Raw genomic sequence first — 6,729 nt, 5'->3', positions numbered from 1 at the left:
AATCAAAGGTGTCATGTTTATGCTTGAGAAAATGGGGAACTTTATTACAACAGAAATCCCCTAGCCACAAATCCACTTGAGTCAGTGTGGTATGGGGTCAATGTTTCCTGGAGATTATTGGAGAAAGTGGTTGTGCTTAATTGCTTGAGCTTGACTAATTATTTGGTGCCCACACTATTCCCAGATAACTGCTCCCTAGTGGATATGGTTTTGTTTAGCGGAAGTTATTAGATGCAGCTAGAGTGTTTTTAGTCCATTGATATTTATAGCTTGACATTGATCCTCTGGGTCACTTCACATATGAAATTCCACATGATGTGAAACAAAGCCCTCTAGTGTTATATAACTTATTTAGAAGTCAAAGAGTAATGTGGGTTTTCAGTGCTTTAATGGCCCAATAAAATACCCAATGTTGCCATTCATGTTTCTATGAAAGTTATTTTGGTGTGACCTATGCTAAAGGTTACTTATTTCTGAATTGTGTAAAAATAACTTTCTCCTACATTCTTTTGCTACTGGGTTCACACAGTCATTTTTCCCCCATGATGTTCAGTCAGACCTTTTTAAATCAAATATGGCTGGAACATGTCATGTCATGTCATGTCAATCATACATACATACATTTCTCTAGAAACCTTTTGTACTTCACTGCAATTTTGACATAAATACATATATAAAATTTCCTCTGGTTCTTTACCAGAGGCCTGGGCACTGGAGAGTCCTGTGTAGAATCTTGGCTGTTCTCTGGACTGCACTTTTATGAATGGATTATATTGTTAAACAGCTTTGGACTATCAGAATTAAGGATTCATCATTTCCAGTGGAAAGGCATTTTAATGCTAGTGGACATTGTGTTAATGACATCTGTTTGCATTGCCAGTTGTTCCTATGAAGTTAAGAAACTCAAAGAAAAAGACCTGGTCTACACTCTCTGAACTTTAGAACCCCATGGAATGAACAGATAAGACATTTGGTTGCTATGGATGTAGCTTTTGTAATGGTTTTGATATTTGAAGAGCAGGAGGCGCCTGCTAATTAATGATGCATGGTTTAATCGCGTAATTGAGTGTCTTAAGAGCAGCAGATTTCCGGTCACTGGAAGTAACAGCAAAATGGTAAGCCCAAATGAGATCAGTAAGATGTTCTTTTGGATTGGTAGTGTGTTTGCACTGGACAAAACCGCTGCTTGTGTCATGTATGTAGTATGAACGTTTGCTCTGTTATAGATTTTAGGAGTACTATGCAGGCTCCTAGACCTACCACATTCTTTCTCTATGAAAGTGATTGCAAGGGAAATCATGATGTGTACCTCCAATATTGGTAATATCCATATATATGTTTGTTTGAGTCCAAGTACTAGTGTGCCTGGCTTCTAGACTAGTTACCTACTGTGTGTAATTCTGCTCAATGTTTGCATGAAACTTTCATCACACTTTCATTAGTCTGTCCAGTGCACAAACAGTGACTGTGTGTGACTTTGTGACGTTGAAATTGCCAGTAGCGGTGGTGGTTTTTACCACTACCCATCTACACAAATGTGTTGGCTCCTGCTGGCCACAAAAATGAAAAAACTGGCTACATGCATTTCTTTCATTGTTGTACACCAAAGAGACACGGCAACATGATGGCATGATGTAACCATGAAACTCTCATATCCCAGTGCCCCCCCAAGAAAGAATGAAAAGGAAAATGGGATGTTCCGTTCTGGCCATCTTCTTACTATAAAGATTCTACGGGGTGTGTAAATGTTGCGTTTTGCAGTAAAAAAATAAAAATGTCTTTGATTAGGTCCACCAAACATAACATTGCTTGAGGTCCAAGAAATGACAAATCCACCCCTGAGTAGAACAGTAGCTTCTCTTTGCCACTACATGTGTACAGAAGCTTTCATTACCAATTAATGTCTGCGCCTGTGCATCACAATGTTATTTTCTGATCATGTATGATATAATGGCAAACGAAATGGGGTCCTGTTTCTCAAAACCATCAGGGCACTAATTACAAGGTGTATTCAGTGTAATACTCACCCTGCCGTTTAAAGATGATCTTTTTCAAATGTCTGACTTTGAGATCACCCTCGCATTAAGATGTTAGTATTATTTATATAGTGCCTTTCTTAAATGCAAGGACACATTACAGGCATTTACAATCACTCGCACACCAATAAGAAGCAGCAGCCACTTTGTACACAGCAAATCAGAAACCACAGCCCCCTGGGGGACTGCACCAATTGAAGGGAAAGGGGAGAAGGTTAAGACCAGGACAGAGCACCAACCATCACTGTAAACACACACACACACACACACACACACACACTTCAGTTTCAGAAAATATAAAATCATACTACTCAGCAAACAAAGGATGAGACTGCCTATGCTTAGAAGCTAAAAAACAAACTGCGGACGTTTTCTCAACCACTTAATGTTCTAAAATACTTCAACAGTGAAATACTTCATCTGCTGGAGCTGCAACAATGATACCCATATCTACGGTGACATTAACAAGATGCCCAGAATCATCACCCAAATAACTGCTGTCCATGTCTACCCTGTGCAAGGTTAATTGCATTGTGCTGGCCACTACCAATGTAATTTAAACAGGGCATGGAATCAGAATGTGGTATGTGGTACACATCATTGGGGTGCCCAGATCTTCTGCATCTTCAGAGTCTGACTTCTGGAATTGTAGGTAGAGGGAAAACTAACTTGCTTAGTTTAAAAAATTGTTCCTGTTGTTGCTGATGGTGACAATTACAACATGGATCTTAAGGATCCCTCAACCTGCTTCTACAAGTCAAAACGTGTTCCAGTTGAGAAAATGCGGTAAAAAAAAAAAAAAAAAAAAAAAGACAACCTCCCTAAAAAAACATTGATATTCATGCATTGCTTGTAGTAAAAACAGAAGGTCTCTGGGTTCAAATCTGGGTAAGTTGTTCTCGAGCAGGGCCCAGCATGCTGTTGGTTGGTTGGTGGGTGTGGAGAGAGGTGTGGCATGTGTCCTCCTAGTGGAGGAGTCGGGTATGGTGGGGAGAACTGGGGTGCAACTGGACTGGGGTGGACGTTCAGTACTGCTAGAAGTCCTGTTTTTGTTTTGTTTTTTGTTTTTTTTTAAACTTAAAATATCTATAACTTGTATTCTTCCCTACCTTCTCTGCCTTTTTTCACTCAGGACCTCCACACCACAGTTTTCATCTTTTCACCCCACATTCATCAGGCGGTGGCTTTGTCTCCATCCATACCGACATCCATGTTGACAAGCACATCCTAAAAATGCAGCCAGGCTTCAACCCAGGAACCTCTGGGCTGACATCGTTTGCACTTTTTATTTTAATTGTGTGGACATTTTCTTTAATTCAAGATAACACAAAATAAATAGTAGTTACATGCAGTTTTATGTCCCAGAGGCATAGCTAAGCCAAGTGAGCTAAAAGAGCTCACATGAACATGTATAGTTTTGTATATTTTACTCATGATTTTAACTCCCAGGGAGCAAACCTGGGTCTCAAACCAGCCATTATTAGTAAGGGTTTAACCTACTGAACTACATACGGACAAAAACGGTCTTCCAAAACTTGGGTGAAAAAGTGAGTATTTGATCAGTGATGAGCACTGCGCCATCTATTAGCCACAGATGCAAAACTAAGCTCAAAGCTAATAAGTGTTTATCTCTAGAGAAATGTCTATTAGAGCTATTAGATTTATTGACTGACATCACCACCAAAAACAAGCATGATACGTGGCTTCTGCTGTTCACAACTACCAAAATACTGTTTGTGGCATCCTACAGTTGAGATACCAGCCATCGACATTAATGTTTTGCACATCTGACTCCCAGAAAAGGCTTTTCTGGAGCTTGTAGTTGGTGGTAAAGGATACAAAGCATCAAATGCAGAGTCAAAATAACAACATAAATAATTTACAATCCGAAATATTGTTGGCCAACATGATTGTTACCTATTCTAAATAAAATATAAATAAACAACTTATCTATGCAAGGCTACACTCGAGGTTTTTGTGCCATGCACGATAAAACTAAATGCCTCTTCGGGCGCCTCTATACATAAAACCACGGAAACCTCCTTTTCCACAGAATGTGACGGAATATGTACACATGTCAAGTCGCATGGGATTAATATATCGTGAGGTTATTTTAGGGCTAGTTTTACAGAAGGTAAAGGGCGCCATAATATTTACTGACGCAGTCCGGTGGGACTGAAATAACTGAGAAACGCTAGTAATTACATTACATTAAGGTAATTGCCTAAAATGAATCCCTAACGTGTGTAATATCAAACCTGCTTTCATGCTCTCGTGTCCCCGCCATGCCCCGCCCTTTAATTAATGTGCACAAGATAAACAATATGTAGGAAGTTTTATTTGTCCTGTGCTAAATAGGCTAACAGTTCACACTTTATGTGCTTAGCTTTAATGGATAATAGATGCGCCATTAGGACATTGTAGCTACCTGTCCCATTTCCCCCTTCAACAGTGTTGCGGATGTGATTCGTTTTTCGTGATCGTTTTTTAAAAGTTATTTTTCAACTGCTACATGGTTGTGCTTTGGTTACTCTTTCGCTTTTGGTTCTTCCATCAAGCACTGAAGGGGAAGCGCAAGGTAGGATGCAAGTTGGGTGTTAAAATGTATAAAACAAAAACAAAAAAAATGCGGAACGCAGGGAATATCCAACACAACTGATCTTAACAGAGGTTACACCACTGAGAAAGTATTTGAAAGATGCTTCCACCAAAACAGAACCGAAAACCGAGACACCAGAACAAGAAGGTTAAATAGACAGGCGCATTGGGTAACTTGACCCGGGTGACTACAATAGAGAGTCGGGATTCACGCAACACGAGTGCAGAGACAACAACCAAAGCAACACCTCATGGCAACCGTTTCCTTGGAAATAGTAACGCACAGAATCACACGGCTCATCACGCCAAGACATAAAAATTATCTGTTAAAGCTAAGCCCATCAAAAACACCAGACAGTTTGGGAGAACTGTAGCCCAATTTAAACAAAGCACACAAAACTGCCTATATGTACTTTTTTATCTCGAACACATGAATTAAAGAAAACGTCCATAAAATGACAAACATGCAAGCGATCGATACATGAGCGAATGACTTTGTAAATTGTGGCTACGAATTAAGAAAATGATCCCACGAATAAAACACACACGATTTGATGAAAATAAGAGAGCGACTTGTAAATGGCGGGAACAAATTAAGGAAATGTGCTCATAAATTGTAAATTGTTTTCCCTCGAAATTAATTTTATTTTTCCCACGACCCCTCCTGGCCTCCACACTTCACTAAATCCTTTGCCATTTCTGAAATACAGCACGCTATAATTTCAATTTTTTTTATAATTTCAATTCCAGGTACATCAGACCACGAAACATGCTCAACATACTTGGGCAACGTTCCTACGATAAACTTCTAGAAGTAGTTTGTCATAGTGTCTGATATGGCTTGGTTCTAATCCCAATTTTAACCCCCAACTTTATACTGTACTTTATACTGTACTATTATAATCTTTTGAAATTTAATTTTAAACATCTCTGCCTGTTCAAGTGAAACTTTAGAAGTGGAATGACGAATTGATAAAGTCTCCCAGCAAAACTTTTACAACAGGAACTGAACCCAAAACCACTGACATTAGGTTCTACCTTCTTTGTTTCTGTGAAACACCATTTAAACTGGAGTATAAATGTGAATCATTTAGCCAAGTGACTATATTATTTTTAGAATATATTAATAGTATTTTGTGTATTTAGTGTTTTCTCTAAATGGTTTTATGACAGTGTGAGGTAATAAAAAGTGGTTTAAACATTTAATTAGAAATATTACTAATATAAAACATACATGATAATAGAGATTCTTTATCCTTCTATAATGATCCGTGTACAGAGCAGAGGCCTCTCTGCAGGCAAAAACCGTATGTAAGATGAATTCTTTTTTAAAGAGAAGTCTTCTCTTGGACTCTAATGGTAGCAAGCTCCAAATGGTATTGAATATATTTAATGAGGTATGGTTTGTATATAAATGGATTTGGATTTTAAACACTAGTACTGTAAAAGAAGGTGGGGCCATTACATAATCACTCCTGAAAACTATATAAAAAATTGGGTTCTTTGTGCAGATTGTCAGACATTCTCTGAAGGATGCCTCAATAATGCTTGTTAACGTTGACCTGCAATAAAGAACAGGACCTGCTACTCTCTTCATTTTTATCCTTGAATTAAATAGAAATTATGACAGCATATAGAGGAATTTAGGAGCAACATATATAAATAGCCTTTTGTGTATTTACTGTTTGTTCTAAATGGTTTTATGACAGTGATTAATTCAGTACAGTGCAATGGAAGAAAAACTGGAAACTGGATGGTCTGATATGATAACATATGTCTAGATTATGAAGGTAGAGAGCTTTTTTTCTGACAACTTTTAGCAACACTGTTGCTGTTGGATAATATTATTATAAAAGCTTCTCTTACTTGAAAAGTGGAACATCGATTTAGTGTTGACATGGCAAAAGTCCACGTTTGTCATAATGGATCTAAAATGCATACAGATGTTAGGGAGACATACTGTTCACACAATATTAATCTATTATTGGTTAGAATAGATGTTTCCTTGAGGCACCATTAGTTTGAGCCCTGGAAACACTTTGTATGAGTCTCATCCTTTCAGTTTGTTATATAGTTGCCAGGAGAGTTGTAGTCC

The sequence above is a fragment of the Electrophorus electricus genome, chromosome 15 (assembly GCF_041902795.1).
Source record: "Electrophorus electricus isolate QZ-2024a chromosome 15, ASM4190279v1, whole genome shotgun sequence".
NCBI classification, from domain to species: domain Eukaryota; kingdom Metazoa; phylum Chordata; class Actinopteri; order Gymnotiformes; family Gymnotidae; genus Electrophorus; species Electrophorus electricus.
Note: the sequence above shows the minus strand (reverse complement) of the source record.